The sequence below is a fragment of the Leopardus geoffroyi genome, chromosome A1 (genome assembly GCF_018350155.1).
Source record: "Leopardus geoffroyi isolate Oge1 chromosome A1, O.geoffroyi_Oge1_pat1.0, whole genome shotgun sequence".
Lineage (NCBI taxonomy): Eukaryota > Metazoa > Chordata > Mammalia > Carnivora > Felidae > Leopardus > Leopardus geoffroyi.
In genome coordinates this window covers 158643677-158663755 of record NC_059326.1, presented here as the reverse complement: position 1 = coordinate 158663755, position 20079 = coordinate 158643677, and the positions used below count along the sequence as shown (strand labels likewise).

At 36.5% G+C, this 20079-nt stretch overlaps 1 protein-coding gene and 1 non-coding gene across 3 annotated transcripts in view; both read right to left on the bottom strand.

Moving 5' to 3' along the window:
• LOC123608818 (leucyl and cystinyl aminopeptidase) overlaps positions 1-20079 on the bottom strand; it is a 100487-nt gene that overhangs the window by 61075 nt on the left and 19333 nt on the right. The gene's annotated exons all lie outside the window — the stretch shown is intronic.
• LOC123582109 lies at positions 6344-6478 on the bottom strand. Its single transcript, XR_006704205.1, has one exon. It is a non-coding gene; the product is annotated as a small nucleolar RNA SNORA13 (small nucleolar RNA).

Here is a 20079-nt window from a genome sequence, read left to right as displayed (position 1 = left end):
AAGGAATTTACTAGAGGTAAGAAAATTAGGACAGTAGTATCCCAAAAAACAAAGGAAGTTTTCATGAAGGAAGTGGTCAGCATTAACTGTCTTTGAAACATCAAGTAAAATGAGGCCTAGAGAGGTTATGAGATTTGGCAACTAGGGAACCAGCAACTTTCATAAAGCACCTTCAGTGGAATAGTGGAAATGGAAGCCTAACAGCCCAAAGAATGGAAAATCTACATGGGAAGTCAAGGGCTGCAGACTATTCTTTCAAGGTACACAGTTGTGTATCAAGAAAAAAGACATAGGGTCAAACTAAAAGATAATATGGCACAGAGAAAAGTCCTTTTGTTTTTTTGTTTGTTCGTTTGTCTGTGTTTAAGATGGGAATAACTTAAGCATGAAGGAAAAGTAAAGAATGACAAAACGTGCAGATGGAGGAGTAGATGAGAGGAAATGTTAGAATAACATCCCACAGGGATGGGAAGATACCACAAAAACTCCGGGAAAGAGATTAACCTGGGTGAGAACTAGGCACTTCTCCTCTGAACCTGGGAGACAGAAGGTGAAGACAGAGAAGAAGCATGTACAAGAGCATGGAAAACTGAGGATGTGAACAGCAGAGAGCCTCCATGTTCTCTGTGACAGAGGAATCAAGGCCATCTGCCCGAAGGCAGTTGTGGGGAAGGATAGGTGGCTTACGGAGGAAAATAAAGTACAAAAGCTTAGGCAGAGGACCAGGGAAAGTTGACCCATGGAAAGGTTATAGCTGAGAAGGTCAGTAAGTGCAGCAGAACTTCTCATACTACCAGTCTCCATAAATGCCTTTTAGCAGTACTCACCAGCCCAAGTCTAAAAGAAAAAAAAAAAAAAAAAACCATGTATGTGTATTTTACCACAATTTAAAATGGAAAATATAAATGGAAAATATTTTTAAAGAGTAGAGACAGCAGATGGGTTAATCCAGGGTTAAATATGTAGAGAGGATGTGGTAAGAAGCTACAAGGAAAATGCATAGAAGGTGCTGGCAAGAGAGAAAATGATTAAATGAGGGGTTCAATTTAGAAAACACCAGAAAAAGTAAAGCTATGGCAAACAACATGGTGAGCAACTTGAATTAAAACAAGAAAACTTACCACAAACTTTAATCCCTTTAAACTACCATCACATTTTCTGAGAAAATGAAATGAAATGGGGTATATTTTGAAATCAACAAGCCAAAACAAATTTAAAAGAATAGGCCTAATTTCAATAAGGCTTTTTGGGAAGATGCAAGATTGCTATATTCAATTAGATATTATAGCAACTTGCTATATTCAAATTGGGCCTTAACAATAAAGAATTATGCTTCTTCTGAGGCCTCTCAGACATATTTAAACAGAGCTGAAAGCCCCAAGCATGAGACAACATTTATATTTTCTAGATCACTTCCAAAGGGAAACGTCATTAAATTTCTGAAGTGACGACTAGTTATCAAATAACATAACTATTTCCCCAATAAGCAATCCTCGACTATCAAAAAGATATTTTATTTTTTTAAAGTTTAATACTAAAAAGGCAAGAAAACAACTAGAATTCAGAACAAGAACAGTGATTTTTCTGTACGGATCTAATCTGACAAAACATTACCTAATCCCCTGACCCCCGCCACAGATGCACTCAAAGAAAACTTCTTCCTATTAATCACAATGCTCATGTTAAGTTACAAATCTAGATATATCATCTTCTCACCAGAATGTGAAGAGCAGACACTAAGAGACAAATTTTAAAGATGTTCTCAGTAGCTCCTTTCCCTGATACATCCTGTTTGCTTACACTTCAATGTATGAGCAGTGTCATAAAATATTAACACAGAAAGTCCTATATGCATTTCTACTTTTACATAGTACTGCTTCAAAACCACATTTAATTTTCCATTTGACAGGCCCAAGGTCACAACCTAGGAAGCACGATCCATGTAAGGTCTTTCTTCTGTTCCCCTCTCCCTCCTTGTGTCTCTTGTGAATAGAGAAGACAGCAGTGAATGGGAGACTAGGGGTGGGAGGCAGGAAGATCAGAGAGAAATGGTCAGTTCATAAGCAACATAAGCTCACTTTATTTAGTTCTAAGAGAGACTAAGATTTAATTTTCCCTTTCAAGCTATCTCTAAAGTTCATTTCAACACATATAAAAATGCTGTGGGAGATTTCCACTTCCAATATGACACAGTAATTGGTACCAGACTTTTCTTCCTCTCATAAATGACTATTAAACTGGACAAAATAATGCAACTATTTTTAGCTACTGGATAAACGAGCAATACTGCGAGGCTACATTTGCTTGGCTCTCTGCCTTGGGACAATTTTCTAATTGTAGTATAGTGAGCTGGAGTCCAAGCAGAGCAGGGCTAGTGGCAGAGACAGGACACTAGAGAGGATGGAAATGCAGAGTGAGGACCACAGAAGTTTGTACAGGGGTTCCCTGAGAATCCTCAACCAATGCTGAGTGTAAGTAACTACATAAGGCTTACAAAAGAGTATCTGTAATGAGGTTAATATGGAATAGAAATACTAGAGGTCAAGCAGCATAGGCAAACATTGCCAGTTTAACCCAACCTGAAGAAAGAGAACTCATTAACATTCTGCATATCAATTTGAAATGCCAGAAAGGCTTCACTTTAAGGGGAAAAGCACACCATAGAATAAGACCAACTCTAGACCCACATTAAAACAGTCTAAAACCAAGCCCTAAAGCCCTAATAAAAACCATGAGGAAAAAACAATCTGGGGGAAGAGTTGTGCTAACTTAGAGGGGCCTGAGGAAAAAAAAAAAAAAAAACTTGAAAAAAAAGCTTTCCACAGATCTTCCCTAGCAAACCTATACAAGGTGAGCAGCCAGCAACTAAACTGACACTAAAACAAACAACACTGCAGAGAAATTAAAAGAAAAAAAAATTCAGCATCTCTACAATGTATCAACCCTGTCCAATACATAATAAAAACATTTCTAGGCATTCAACAAAACAAAAATGTGACCCATAAGAAAAAAATAAGTCATTAGAGACTGACTTTAAGTTGGCCCAAATACTGCATTTAGTAAAAACTTCAGAGCTGTTGTTTGAAAAATCTCTTAAATAAAGGAAAATATTTTTGAACAATAACAACAACAACAACAACAACAACAAGGGAGAATACATGAACAGATGAGAATCTCAGCAGAGAAACTAAAACTGCAAAAAAGGATCAATCGGAGAAAAAAAGGTAATTCTAGGACTAGAAGTTTCAAAAATTAAAATGAAAAACTCACTGAATGGACTTAATAGTAGATTGGAGATAGCAGAAAAAAGAATTCATGAACTTGACAGATTACTAACAATTACCAATTTGATAAACAAAGGAAAAAAAGACAAGAAAAATGAACACAACATCAGAAATTTGTGGGACAATATCAGATTGTCTAACATATGTAATAGGAGTCCCAGAAGACTCTGAAAATAAAGCAGAAAAAACATTTGAAGACATAATAATTAAAATTTTATTAAGTTTGGTGAAAAACACTATTTACCAGATCAGAAAAGCTCATCAAACTCCAAAGACAATAAATACAAAGAAAATCATATCTAGCTACATCATGGTCAAACTGCTGAAAAGCAAAGATCAAATCTTTAAAGAAGCCTAAAAACAATATGTTACATACAAGAGAAAAATAAGAATACTAACTTTTCACCATAATAATGGAGGCCAGAAGATGTGAGAATGTTTTTAAGGGGCTGAAAGAAAAAAAAAAAAAAGTTGCCAATTCAGATTTCTATATCCAGTGAAAATATCTCTGAAAAATAAGACAAATATCTTTCAAATAAATTAAAGCTGATAAAATTAATCTCAAGCAGATGTGATTACAAGATACTATAAAGCTTTGAGGGAAGTGATACCAGACAGAAATTCAGATCTGCAGGAAGGAAAGAATACCAGAAAAGATGAGTAAGTTGTTAAAAATAAAAAATTTATATATTTTATTCTTCTTCAAATTTCCTTAACACACTATATATTAAAACTATTTGCTTAAAGCAATAATACGTGGGAAGTTTTTAATATATATAAAAATAAAAAAATTGACAAGAGTACAAAGAAGAGAGGGGGTGAATAAAAGGAATTATATTAAATTATATTTGTAAATTGAGAAAGGGAAATGCTAAGTGTCCAGTGAAAAGTAGGAAGTATAAAGTAAGAAGAGAGAATGGTCAGGTGTAAAATGTTAAATGGCATAATTTTTTTTAATATTAAATTTATTGTCAAATTGGTTTCCATACAACACCCAGTGCTCATCCCAACAGGTGCCCTCAATGCAAATCACCCACCCTCTCCCCCCTCCCACTCCCCATCAACCCTAAGTTTATTCTCAGTTTTTAAGTCTCTTATGGTTTCAACAATAGCCAAATTATGGAAAGAGCCTAAATGTGCATCAGCTGATGAATGGATAAATGGCATAATTTTGACAATAAACACATTTTAATAAGTTAAGGATGCATATTATTAGCCCTAGAATAATCAATAAAAAAGTAATTTAAAAGATGTATAGCTAAAAAGCCAATGAGGAAAATAAAATAAAATACTAAAAAATACCCAATATACCCAAAAGGGGGCATCAAAAAAGAAACAAAAACAATAATAAAAAGGACAAATAAAAATGATGGCAAAATCATAGATTTAAACACAACCGCATAAAAAATTTCATTAACTGTAACTGGATTAAATATTTCAACTAAAGGACAGAGATTGTCACAATGGATTAAAAAAAGCAAGACTCCACTACACACTGTCTATAAAAGACACCTTTTAAATTTAAGGATACTATTAGGTTAACAAAGCAGAATAAAATTTTATAATGATAAAAGGAGAAATTCATCAGGATAAGATACCAAGCTTAAATATGTATGTATCTAATAAGAGAGCTTTAAAATTCAAAACAGAAAATGGCAAAACTCAAGAAACAGAAATATCCACAACCATAATTGGAGATTCTGTCATGTCTCTCTTCGTAATTGACAGAACAAGTAGACAACAAGTAGGTCCATAGACTATCTAAATACTACCAACTGATTTAGCCTAAAAGACATTTGTAGAATATTACACCAAACAAGTGCAGAATACATATGTAACCTTTACCAAGGTAGACCATACACTGAGCCATAAAATAAATCTCAATAAACTTTAAAAGATTGAGTTTTTTTGAGACTGTGTCCTCTGACCACAGTAGAAATAATTTGAAAACCCAAAAATAATGAATTAGACAACGTCTAGATATTTGGAAAACAGAAAATGAACTTCTAAATAATTCACAAATCAAAGAATAAACAATAACAGATTTAGAAAATACTTAAATAATTTTTTTAATGAGAGAAATTTACTGCTTTAAATGCCTATATTAGAAAGACGTTTAAAATCAATGATATAAGTTTTCACCCTAAGAAACTAAAAAGAATAGTATAGTAAACCTAAGCAGAAAAAATAATAAAGAGCAGAAACCAATAAAGTAGAAAACAGAAAAGAAAGTTAATAAAGCAAAAAATGCTGGAGGGCAGAAAAATAGTATTACTGGCTGTTAATCATATTTTCCTAGAAATTGGCCTTAAAATCAACATTATATCAGGTCCTCGTAGATCTCCAAGACCCATTTTTCACTTCTCAAAAGTCTGGTTAAGTTAATGTAACAGAGGAATCAGAATTGGGTCCTGGACTACAGACAGAGATCCTCTTTCACAAGCCCCACCACCTTATATCTGTCCCTCCTCCAAGAGTATCTGGTAAAAAAAAAAATCATTTAGCCAGTGTTAATGCTAGCTCTACCCAAATTTAGAAAAATCCATGTTCTCCCCCTCTTTTTTAAAATAAAAAGCTAGATTTTTTTTGGTAAATCCAAGTATTTAAAAGGAATTGGAGAGCTATTATATTTTTAATTCTTTTTTAATGTTTATTTATTTTGATAGAGAGAGAGAGAGAGAGCAAATAGGAGAGTGGCAGAGAGAGAGGGAGACACAGAATCCCAAGCAGGTTCCAGGCTCTGAATTGTCTGCACAGAGGACACGGGGCTCAAAGTCAGACACTTAACCAACTGAGCCACCCAGGAGCCCCAGGAGCTATTATTTAAAGGACACTTCTTAGAATCTCTTCAAAGTAGAAAGTATTCTTTTACAAAAAAAAAAAAAAAATCAAAAACAAACAAGAAAAACTGTGCTTAACTCATCTATTTCTGTATTTAGATTTTTGTATATTTTTTCTTAAAAAGAAAAATCAGTCCTCTTCTAAACCCTTTAAGAGAAACTATACATTTAAAAGCAGAGTTAAGATCACATGTGTAAACAAATTAATATAAAAGGATAAACTCTTACTTTATGCAGCTCCTACACCAACAATATTCAAATTAAAATTCGAGGGCAGGAAAAGGCTGCAAAGCTTCCACCGTTTTTGACACCACATTCACTAGTTTCCAAAAGTGAATTGGCAACACAAAGGCTACCAGAAAAATCTCTTTTTAAGTGTCCATTTGAAATTTAACGGAAATTAACTCAATAAGAAAAACAAAAAGCAAAAAAAGGGTGGGGGGGAGGGTCTCATTTTTAAGCATTTGCTTTCAAGTGCTTACTTTATTGAGAGTAAATCACAACTCAGGTTCATTCTGCAGAAATACAACCATCCCTACAGGGTCCTGAAACCAATCTCCATAGCCTTTGTTCTGAAACTCAGGAACTCAAGGGCCAAACCTATATTTAAACTAACTAAATCATTCCTCAGCTCTCAGCCATGCTTCAACAAATCCCTAAGCACATACAAACGTGCACAGTGCCTGCTCTGTCTCAGACGAGTATGTGAGACCACACACGTGTAACATGCGTCTCAGTTTCTCTCAAACATGCATGGCTGTTGTGGCCACTTCCCTTTTGTATTCTTGGTGCACCCTCTTCACTCTCCTCAGCTCATGGGTCTCTCTTTTCCTGCTCTTTATTACACTACTCCAATGTAATCTTTCCAAATCCCTAGTTTCTTTCACCTTTTAAAAATCAATTCAACTATTACTAGAACAAATGTCCTCCTGTGACCCATTCCCCTACTCTCCCTAAAATAGTACACCATAAAAATTAAAATGCCTAGCTGTTCTCTTAGGATGAAAAGGTTAGAAAGACTGCAATAAAGAAATGCTTCAAATGAGCTCTTAAAAAAATAACCCAGTGAGACTTTCACAGATAATACTTTTTTCCCCCTATGGTAACTCCTGAGACAATCTAGGAAAAGCAAGTTGATTTGTAGTAAACTTGACATTATCTAGTCATCATTCTAAAGTAATCCTGCCAACTTGATTGTTTATCCAGGGCATGCTTTCTTCTTTAGTAGCCACTGTCCACAGAGTTGTGTTTATAATTAGACTGTGCAGTGTTAATTATGCTGGCCACCCTGCCAATGTTCTACAGCGACTACAGGGAGAGATCAAAACAATCATTCCAAATCATGAGTCACCTCACTCTTTCCATACTACAAACCCCTGGCAGTCTCTCAAACTTGGAAAATGGAAGTTGTGCATACTATATGCTTATACAGCCTTTCACATTTAGGATGAAATACTAATTTCCAAAACCTGCTCCATACTTTTTTCTAGAATAACGTACATTTTAATCCTGTAACTTTTTGCTTATTACAGAATTACAGGTTGAAGATGAGAAGGTTTAGAAAAATTTCAAGGCTTAGTTTACCCTACAGAGAAGGGAATTTCTGCAGAAGTAAACTATAATTATAGATTTTGCTTCACATTTAAACAGTTCCTCCAAGGGAGGGGCTCTTATCTCATTCATCTTTATATCCCTGGAGCCCTGCAGGAAAAAAAGCCTGTAATAAATGTTGAAATGAAAGTACCAACACTCAACACATTAAAATTAAGTATTAATTAACGAAAATTACCTCCAAGGCCACTCATAAATTCTCTGAAGGCTGAACCGAAGCTTGGAATAAGACAGAATTAATATGTTAGCCATGAGGTTAAGAAGGTCCTCTAACACCTGCTGTGGGGCTGGATCCTAAATCAGCAGGGCCTAGTACTACTTCAGTGATTATGGGCTCTGAGTCACCGCCTTTCTTTTCTGCTAGACCCGGATTCTTCAGACTTATTACATTTCCTCCTCTTTCTTCAAAGCCAGGACATAATTTAAATCAATTATGGTGTAGGAGACATAAAGTATAGTGCTGAGGAACCTGTGGATTCTAGTTCTGGCTCCAGAACTTACTTGGGATCTCAGTGTTCTTATCTGGTAAAATGGAGATAATAACTGCCCTGTCTGCCTAGACTATCATAGGGGTTACATGAAATAAGTGGGTCATAACACTTTGCAAACTATGAAGTGCCACATTCATAGTTTGTTGCTACTATATTAAATAGCCACAGTAGGAACTTCAAAATCTCAAGCCAGTAAACACATCCTTTTTTAGCCAAACACACTAGCATTTCTCTTTAAGATGCATCAGTACAATTTCCCCCCTCACACCTTTTACTATAAAAGATGATTCTTAAATGCCACTCACAGCACATGTCATTAGATAAATTCATAAAATAAGTAAAGTCCAGAAACTCCATTTTGTCTTATGTGCCATAAATACCAAATGATAACATAAGCAACAATTCTGGCCTCTTGACGTCTTGTAAGATCAGCATCAGCAATATCTATAGAGGCTTTCAGCCAGTGTGAAACAGGATAACTTGAGATAATTCTGCATCACAGAGATTTTAGCACACAGGTTTTATGTTTTAAGTCATTTGACTTCTAATATACTTGCCAAATGGCTGTCTTGATTGTAAAGACACTACAACCTTTCCCAAAATATCCCTAGGGATTAAGTGCATCTAAAGGCCATGCTCATTTACTATAATTACATTTACACAATAAAACTCAGATAACCAATGACAGCTACAATTTATAAGAAGGCAATTTAAATTATATAATGGTCACATTGTGACTGAAATAACCTAAAGGGCAGCATTACATAGACATGAATTTTAATTTACCAAACTAAAACACTCAGTCAATAAATTTATCACCATCTTCAAACTGTACACATTATATTTACTCAGTCTAATCACAGCTGTTACTTTCTGTGAAGTTTTGTAGTCCTATAAGCAAAAATCAACACTTCAGTGCAGGATGGCAGCAACAAAGAAGATGAGTTTGCTAGTTTAATGTTGCAGCTATGAAGCACATTATTTTAAATATCTATCAAGTAGGGGTGCCTGGGTGGCTCAATCAGTTAAGCATCGAACTTTGGCTCAGGTCATGATCTCGCCATTCCAGAGTTTCAGCCCCCCATGTCAGGCTTTGTGCTGACAGCTCAGAACCTGAAGCCTGTTTCAGATTCTGTGTCTTCTCTCTCTGCCCCTTCTCTGCTCACGCTCTATCTCTGTCTCTCTTTCTCTCTCTTGCAAAAATAAACATTAAAAAAAAACAAAAAACCTTTAAATATCTATCAAGGAGAACATTGAAGATGAAAAGGAGGCATTCTACTAGAGAATGCCAAAGGCCAAAAAGTATCAAATACAAACATGAGCTATAGCACATAAAGAATCCTCCCACAAAATGTATCAGATACAGGATTCAATGTAAAGGATCAAGGAGAGGGACAAATAAACACCTATAGTTTAATTCAAACCTTAACTGTAAAACAAGAATTAAGAAGAGTAATTTCCTTCAGTAAATAAAGAAAATTTTCTACCTCAACAAAGTAGATATTCTTTTAACTTATGTCCACTTAAACCTCCAAATTAACAAATGCTGTTCATTCCCCTCTGAAACACATTTTCTGATGCCAAGTGTCCACTGAATGTCTAAAGGGCTACTCTCTAGAAGATTCAAGCACTTAGGTCCCCACTAGGGCAGTTGTATTCTTGCCAAGAATTAGTTGTTCTCCAATCAATTTATGCTAGTTAAAATTATAACTGTAGTTATATAAATAAGTACTGCATTAAATGAAAAAAAGTATGAAAACTGCTTCTACGAAAGCTGAGTATGCAGCAGAAAGACGCCACAAAAATGAGTCCCCAAAATAACACAGCTGCCAGATTAGGTATTAGCAAGTAAAACAAAAAGATTAGGGGAGGAGGGCCCTACAGAAGAATTTTGCTCCCAGCCTTCAAAGTGTCTTAAGTTCTCAAACCATTTGAAAAATAATGGAGACCTATAAATTACAGATGCGTCACAAACAGCACATATCATATATAAGATGAAATATTGTAGAACTCTAATCAGTGGACCTGTATGCAAAATAAAAGCTTTAGTCAAGAAGATAATATTAGTAACTAAGTTAACACATTTTGATTTGAAATGCTAAAGCAATGTTATTTTTTTATGATTGCCATTTTTATCTAGGTTTTCAGTTATTCATTATATTTGAGATCATGTTAAAGGGAAAGTGGTCTAAATTTAAGATTCACCCTAATAGTTCATCCCAACAATCCCGCACACATGTAAGTTCCCCCAAACACAAATCATAATGGGTACATCCACTTGTGAACGTCTAAAGAATAATCTTTCTATAACACCTAAGAACTTTGCTCTGCAGTTATACTTACTGATAAGTTTAAACTACAGAATGTTCAAAATCATGTCTCATCAATACATGTCAAAACCTAAAATAAGTTACTTGACCAAGTAACTCCATAAGAGAAATGCATCCTAAGAGTAACTGCAGAAAAATATATGTGTAAGAATGTTTACAGCAGTCTTGTTTACAGAGCAACAGAAAGGAAATAATCGAAGTATGTGACAAAGGTATATTCATACCTAAAAAAGTATTATACAGACATAAAAGTTATTTACATCATAAAACCTATTTACATCTATTTTAAACATGGAAAGGTATTCAAAATATAGTATTAAGAGGCAGGTTATGGAATTTTAAATGAATAAATATTCATCCAGTTGGAAACACTGTAAATAAAAATGTAAACACTGGTTATTTTTTTTTATATGAAATTTATTGTCAAATTGGTTTCCATACAACACCCGTGCTCATCCCAAAAGGTGCCCTCCTCAATACCCATCACCCACCCTCTCCTCCCTCCCACCCCCCATCAACCCTCAGTTTGTTCTCAGTTTTTAACAGTCTCTTATGCTTTGGCTCTCTCCCACTCTAACCTCTTTTTTTTTTTTTTTTCTTTTTTTTTTTTCTTTTTTCCTCCCCCTCCCCAATGGGTTCCTGTTAAGTTTCTCAGGATCCACATAAGAGTGAAACCATATGGTATCTGTCTTTCTCTGTACAGCTTATTTCACTTAGCATCACACTCTCCAGTTCCATCCACGTTGCTACAAAAGGCCATATTTCATTTTTTCTGATTGCCACATAGTATTCCATTGTGTATATAAACCACAATTTCTTTATCCATTCATCAATTGATGGACATTTAGGCTCTTTCCATAATTTGGCTATTGTTGAGAGTGCTGCTATGAACATTGGGGTACAAGTGCCCCTATGCATCAGTACTCCTGTATCCCTTGGGTAAATTCCTAGCAGTGCTATTGCTGGGTCATAGGGTAGGTCTATTTTTAATTTTCTGAGGAACCTCCACACTGCTTTCCAGAGCGGCTGCACCAATTTGCATTCCCACCAACAGCGCAAGAGGGTTCCCGTTTCTCCACATCCTCTCCAGCATCTATAGTCTCCTGATTTGTTCATTTTGGCCACTCTGACTGGCGTGAGGTGATACCTGAGTGTGGTTTTGATTTGTATTTCCCTGATAAGGAGCGACGCTGAACATCTTTTCATGTGCCTGTTGGCCATCCGGATGTCTTCTTTAGAGAAGTGTCTATTCATGTTTTCTGCCCATGTCTTCACCGGGTTATTTGTTTTTCGGGTGTGGAGTTTGGTGAGCTCTTTACAGATTTTGGATACTAGCCCTTTGTCCGATATGTCATTTGCAAATATCTTTTCCCATTCCGTTGGTTGCCTTTTAGTTTTGTTGGTTGTTTCCTTTGCTGTGCAGAAGCTTTTTATCTTCATAAGGTCCCAGTAATTCACTTCTGCTTTTAATTCCCTTGCCTTTGGGGATGTGTCGAGTAAGAGATTGCTACGGCTGAGGTCAGAGAGGTCTTTTCCTGCTTTCTCCTCTAAGGTTTTGATGGTTTCCTGTCTCCCATTCAGGTCCTTTATCCATTTTGAGTTTATTTTTGTGAATGGTGTCAGAAAGTGGTCTAGTTTCAACCTTCTGCATGTTGCTGTCCAGTTCTCCCAGCACCATTTGTTAAAGAGGCTGTCTTTTTTCTATTGGATGTTCTTTCCTGCTTTGTCAAAGATGAGTTGGCCATACGTTTGTGGGTCTAGTTCTGGGGTTTCTATTCTATTCCATTGGTCTATGTGTCTGTTTTTGTGCCAATACCATGCTGTCTTGATGATGACAGCTTTGTAGTAGAGGCTAAAGTCTGTGATTGTGATGCCTCCTGCTTTGGTCTTCTTCAAAATTCCTTTGGCTATTCGGGGCCTTTTGTGGTTCCATATGAATTTTAGGATTGCTTGTTCTAGTTTCGAGAAGAATGCTGGTGCAATTTTGATTGGGATTGCATTGAATGTGTAGATAGCTTTGGGTAGTATTGACATTTTGACAATATTTATTTTTCCAATCCATGAGCAGGGAATGTCTTTCCATTTCTTTAAATCTTCTTCAATTACCTTCATAAGCTTTCTATAGTTTTCAGCATACAGATCCTTTACATCTTTGGTTAGATTTATTCCTAGGTATTTTATGCTTCTTGGTGCAATTGTGAATGGGATCAGTTTCTTTATTTGTCTTTCTGTTGCTTCGTTGTTAGTGTATAAGAATGCAACTGATTTCTGTACATTGATTTTGTATCCTGCAACTTTGCTGAATTCATGTATCAATTCTAGCAGACTTTTGGTGGAGTCTATCAGATTTTCCATGTATAATATCATGTCATCTGCAAAAAGCGAAAGCTTGATTTCATCTTTGCCAATTTTGATGCCTTTGATTTCCTTTTGTTGTCTGATTGCTGATGCTAGAACTTCCAGCACTATATTAAACAACAGCGGTGAGAGTGGGCATCCCTGTCGTGTTCCTGATCTCAGGGAAAAAGCTCTCAGTTTTGTAATAATCAGTTGTAATAATTCCATTTTCATTCATGATTTTATCTATTTGGGTCATCTCCCTTTTCTTTTTGAGAAGCCTGGCTAGAGGTTTGTCAATTTTGTTTATTTTTTCAAAAAAACAACTCTTGGTTTCGTTGATCTGCTCTACAGTTTTTTTAGACTCTATATTGTTTATTTCTGCTCTGATCTTTATTATTTCTCTTCTTCTGCTGGGTTTGGGGTGTCTTTGCTGCTCTGCTTCTATTTCCTTTAGGTGTGCTGTTAGATTTTGTATTTGGGATTTTTCTTGTTTCTTGAGATAGGCCTGGATTGCAATGTATTTTCCTCTCAGGACTGCCTTCGCTGCGTCCCAAAGCGTTTGGATTGTTGTATTTTCATTTTCGTTTGTTTCCATATATTTTTTAATCTCTTCTCTAATTGCCTGGTTGACCCACTCATTCGTTAGTAGGGTGTTCTTTAACCTCCATGCTTTTGGAGGTTTTCCAGACTTTTTTCTGTGTTTGATTTCGAGCTTCATAGCATTGTGGTCTGAAAGTATGCATGGTATAATTTCAATTCTGGTAAACTTATGAAGGGCTGTTTTGTGACCCAGTATATGACCTATCTTGGAGAATGTTCCATGTGCACTCGAGAAGAAAGTATATTCTGTTGCTTTGGGATGCAGAGTTCTAAATATATCTGTCAAGTCCATCTGATCCAATGTCTCATTCAGGGCCCTTGTTTCTTTATTGACCGTGTGTCTAGATGATCTATCCATTTCTGTAAGTGGGGTGTTAAAGTCCCCTGCAATTACCACATTCTTATCAATAAGGTTGCTTATGTTTATGAGTAGTTGTTTTATATATTTGGGGGCTCCGGTATTCGGCGCATAGACATTTATAATTGTTAGCTCTTCCTGATGAATAGACCCTGTAACTATTATATAATGTCCTTCTTCATCTCTTGTTACAGCCTTTAATTTAAAGTCTAGTTTGTCTGATATAAGTATGGCTACTCCAGCTTTCTTTTGGCTTCCAGTAGCATGATAAATAGTTCTCCATCCCCTCACTCTCAATCTAAAGGTGTCCTCAGGTCTAAAATGAGTCTCTTGTAGACAGCAAATAGATGGGTCTTGTTTTTTTATCCATTCTGATACCCTATGTCTTTTGGTTGGCGCATTTAATCCATTTACATTCAGTGTTATTATAGAAAGATACGGGTTTAGAGTCATTGTGATGTCTGTATGTTTTATGCTTGTAGTGTTGTCTCTGGTACTTTGTCTCACAGGGTCCCCCTTAGGATCTCTTGTAGGGCTGGTTTAGTGGTGACAAATTCCTTCAGTTTTTGTTTGTTTGGGAAGACCTTTATCTCTCCTTCTATTCTAAATGACAGACTTGCTGGATAAAGGATTCTCGGCTGCATATTTTTTCTGTCTAGCACACTGAAAATCTCGTGCCAATTCTTTCTGGCCTGTCAAGTTTCAAAAGAGAGATCAGTCACGAGTCTTATAGGTCTCCCTTTATATGTGAGGGCACGTTTACCCCTTGCTGCTTTCAGAATTTTCTCTTTATCCTTGTATTTTGCCAGTTTCACTATGATATGTCGTGCAGAAGATCGATTCAAGTTACGTCTGAAGGGAGTTCTCTGTGCCTCTTGGATTTCGATGCCTTTTTCCTTCCCCAGTTCAGGGAAGTTCTCAGCTATTATTTCTTCAAGTACCCCTTCAGCACCTTTCCCTCTCTCTTCCTCCTCTGGGATACCAATTATGCGTATATTATTTCTTTTTAGCGTATCACTTAGTTCTCTAATTTTCCCCTCGTACTCCTGGATTTTTTTATCTCTCTTTTTCTCAGCTTCCTCTTTTTCCATAACTTTATCTTCTAGTTCACCTATTCTCTCCTCTGCCTCTTCAATCCGAGCCGTGGTGGTTTCCATTTTGTTTTGCATTTCATTTAAAGCGTTTTTCAGCTCCTCGTGACTGTTCCTTAGTCCCTTGATCTCTGTAGCAAGAGATTCTCTGCTGTCCTCTATACTGTTTTCAAGCCCAGCGATTAATTTTATGACTATTATTCTAAATTCACTTTCTGTTATATTATTTAAATCCTTTTTGATCAGCTCATTAGCTGTTGTTATTTCCTGGAGATTCTTCTGAGGGGAATTCTTCCGCTTGGTCATTTTGGAACACTGGTTATTTCTGGGAGTTATGAGTATGTTGCGTGTTTTTAGTATCTATATTTTCTACTTTTTAAATGTATAAAAATAGGAGAACCCACTTGAACATGTACAGATCATGTTTTAATCTATGAAGATCTAAAGTTAATAAAATGATGAAAAATTATCAACACTGTTGAGGTGTCTTAAAAATGGCCCTGGGGGCACCTGGGTGGCTCAGTTGGTTAAACATCTGACTTTGGCTCAGGTCATGATCTCGTGGTTCATGGGTTCAAGCCCCACATCCGGTTCTGTACTGGTAGTGCAGAGCTTACTTGGGATTCTCTCTCTCCCTCTCTCTCTCAAAATAAGTAAATAAACTTAGAAATGGCCCTGGATGGTGAAATCAGGAAACCTGGACACCAGGTAGAATGTACCATTAATCTCTGATGGAACCTCCTATTCAGAGGTGGAGTCTGTATCCACCTTGAATCTAATGGCCTTATAACTTGTTTCAATCAATGGAATGCAGAAATGACACTGTACAATTTCCAATCCTAGTTGTTTTTTTTTTTATTTTTATTTTTTTTAACATTTATTTATTTGTGAGACAGAGAGAGACAGAGCATGAACGGGTGAGGGTCAGAGAGAGGGAGACACAGAATCCGAAACAGTCTCCAGGCTCTGAGCTGTCAGCACAGAGCCTGACACGGGGCTCGAACTCACGGACCGCAATATCATGACCTGAGCCAAAGTCGGCCGCTTAACTGACTGAGCCACCCAGGCGCCCCTCCAATCCTAGTTTTAAAAGGCCTTGTTGCTTTCATTATTTCTCTTTTGCTGACCTGAGAGCCCCATGAGAATAAATCTGAGCTAGCGTCCTTATGGATGAAGAACCACATGGGAAGACAAGTCCAGCCAACAGGCAGCACCAACAGCCAGATATGCCAGTTAAGCTATTTTAAATCTTACAGTTCCAAATTAAGCTGCCAAATGATGGCTGCTACAAGTGACCCCAGGCAAGATCAGTGGAAGAAACATCCAGCTGAGCCCAGTACAAATTGTTGACCTACAAAATAGTGGGCAAATAAAATTGGTTATTATTTTAAGCCATTAAGTATTGTCATTTGTTACACAGCAACAGATGAATGATTTATCCATCCTCTACACAATATACTATTAATATTGTGGTGTACATCTCTTACACAATCCCCTAAAATCACACTACACATACTAGTTCTACGATTCTGTGACATCTTGGAAATGGGAACAGAAGCAGGGCCTCATGGTTAGACTCCAACTCAGACACATAAGAATAGAACATCCGGTATTCAGAACACTCAGCATTCTTTATACAAAACTGTGTGCAACTGTGAGCTTTCCCTCCAAGGGCTTTGAGGAAAACTTGAAGTACATGACTTCAATGTTTCTTACTCCCTTATCAATAGATGTGGGGATGCTATGCCTGGGGCCCTAGTACAGGACCAGGGCAAACAATGAAAAAAGTAAGACCAAGTTCGTTATCAAAACCATCATCTTAACACCACCACAAACAGCGAAAAAACCAACATTCACTAAGGGCTTTAGCATGCGCTAACAATGCACTGGGCACAGCAAAGTAGTTAGGAATGTCTCTGAAACTAGACTGCTATGTCATTCCCGTGTAACCTTGATTGAGCAAGTTAGTTCATCTTTCCAAGTTCAGTTTGCTCATTTGTAAGATGGAGATAATAACAGTACCTATCTCACTGAGTTTTGAGAATTAAATGAGATATGTATAAAACATTTAGAACAGAGTCTAGCACATAATAAAGTGCTAAATAATTATTAGCTTTCGGTATTATTCATCAGGATTTTACATATGTCAACTCATTTAATTTAATCCCCACAACATTTTATAGATGAAGAAGTGGGAATTGGAGAGTTAGATAACTTACTAGTGAGTGACATGGCCAAATTTCAAACCCATATTTTTCTATGGTAGCTAAACCCTTCAAGACCATGTGCCATGACTTAAAATAGGCCAGGAATGTCAAACCAGGTCCCATGTACCAGAGAAATGCCTCATGTCTCAGCAGCCTCTGGATCTGGGGTGGGTGGTCACAGAGCCATCCCTACATCAGAGCTGAAGAGCTGTGAAGAGGGTTAGGATGGTGTCAGAGATCCACGAAACTACTGCCACGTGTCAAACAATGGCACTATAGTTTCTACAACTCTTTCAGCCAGGCATTTAGGGGTACTGAAAAAGTACTGCTTGATTTTGCCCAATTTACATTCCCTGTTACAACCCCATCCTGGGCAGTAAATCGAACTTGCTCCCTCTTTCATTAGGATTCTGAAATTATCCAAATACAACACAGTTACCCATTTCACTGAAACTTTATTTTTTGCTAGTTCACAAAACTAGAAGCTTTTTATGAGACACTCTAAGCCCGTTATATTTTACAGATTATTAACTTTTGTTCAAAATTATTCAGCTACTTAGTTAAAACGAATGAAAACAAGATTTTTTGAATTTTTAGATTTTAATTTTTTACAAGGAAGATGGAAGTGAAACAACGAGTGAGTTTAACCCACACAACTGCACAGCTAAGTTTAGATCAACCCAAGTTCAGCTCAATGATTTTGAAAACAACCACTTTCTCAGACTTACAGGAAATGGTTAAGCAACCACAGAGAAGTCATTTGTTCTTGCACCACAGCAGACACATTTTTTTTTAACAAGTCCTTTTCAGATAATAGAACTTTATAACATCGTGCAAGCACTCATCAACCTAAAGAGCAAGTCTACAAGATGCTACGGTTATTACTTTATTCTAGATACTCTATTTCCTTTGAAAAGAGCAAAGAACTATGAAATGCTTTTTTTTAAATGAGTTTTTACATTTCATAATAAAATGAATTCTCAAGACTTTAAGACCAAACCAGAAAAATAAAAATCATTGCAGGGGAACAGACAAGCTGACATTTCAAGACTGAGCAACATGGTTCCATGCTGTTCTCAGACAAAACAGAGACTAGATATGATAGAAAAAAATTATATTCCTAGAGAAATTTCTCATGTTCTACTATAGAACATTTTTTGAGAAAATCTATTTGCTGTCTCCTTTTACCCTATAGTACTAGTTGAATCCTGATACAGGAAAATGAGACACTTGGGATGACGGAATCTGCATAATTATAAATAAAGTAGTTTTCTGGCTAAAAGATAAAGCCTGACTAATTTTTAAAATTTGTGGGTTTTTAAGAAAATTTTTAATGTTTATTTATTTTTGAGAAAGAGAAAGAGAGACACAGCACGAGCTCAGGAGAGGGAAGCACAGAATCTGAAGTAGGTTCCAGGCTCAGAGCTGTCAGCACAGAGCCCAACATGAACTGTGAGGTCATAACCTGAGCCAAAGTCAGACACTTAACCTATTGAGCCACCTCAGTGCCCCTTAAAATTTGTTTTTTTTTTTTTTTAAACGTTTATTTACTTTTAAGACAGAGAGAGACAGAGCATGAACGGGGGAGGGTCAGAGAGAGAGAGGGAGACACAGAATCTGAAACAGGCTCCAGGCTCTGAGCTGTCAGCACAGAGCCTGACGCAGGGCTTGAACTCACAAACCGCGAGATCATGACCTGAGCCGAAGTCGGACGCTTAACTGACTGAGCCACCCAGGCACCCCTAAAATTTGTTTTTTAATGCAAATATTTCTAACACATTTTATTATTTTCCTATCTTCTTACAAAGACTGATCTCAACATATAGTCATCACTGGGAAAAAATAACTGCAATGCTATCTGTTGGGACACAGAACTCACTGTCCCAACTGATAAAAGAATACTAATATAGGAAATGATGCTCCCATACCCCAAACACCAAATTTGCCAATTTGTTTAAAAATACATTTCAATTAGCAACTTAAAATTTTACAGCAAATTTGGGACACCTAGATGGCTCAGTCAGTTAAGTGTCCCACTTTTGATTTCGGCTCTGGTCATGATCTCACCGGCTTGTGAGATTAGACCCGTGTCAGTCTCTGTGCTGACAGTATAGAGCCTGCTTGGGATTCTCTTTCCCTCCCTCTCTGTTCTCCCCTGCTCGCTCACTCATTCTCTCAAAAATAAACTTAAAAAAAAGTTTACAGCAAATCATATCGTGTGAGATTTTTTTTTTTAATTATACTTTAGATTTATTCACTGAACCAAGTTTCACTGCAGCTCTTTCTTTACTGCAGTTATTTTTCAGGGGATTTATAAGCTAAACTGAAGATCAATTTTGATTATGATTCACAAACCAGACAGTAAATATTTCTTGAAGACAAATTATTCTGTTTGAAGAACCCAGAGAAAAGAAAGATTGAGAAAAAAAAAAAAAAATGAGCAGTGCCACAGGGATCTGTAAGAAGGTATCAAAAGGACTAACATATATGTAATTGGGAGTCCCAAAATGACAGGATAAAAACATTGAGACAGAAAAATTATTAAGAAATAATGGCCCCAAACTTTGCAAATATAGTGAAAGACACACATTTATAAATTCAAGAAGTTCAATGAACCTTAAAAATAAAAGGACCAAAGACAACCAAACAAGACACAATCAAACTTCTAAAAACCAAAAGTAAAAAAAAAAAAAAACACTTGCAACTAAATAGGAAAAGAGTGATATGTTACATATAGGGTAACACCAGTACAAATACCATGAGTTTTTTGTTTTTGTTTTTGTTTTTGTTTTTTTAGGTAAACTCTACCCCAATGTGGGGCTCAAACTCACAACCCAGAGATCAAAAGTCCCATGCTCCACAGACTAAGCCAGCCAGGTACCCCTCCATGAGTTTCTTAACAGAAAACCATGAAAGCCAGAAAATGA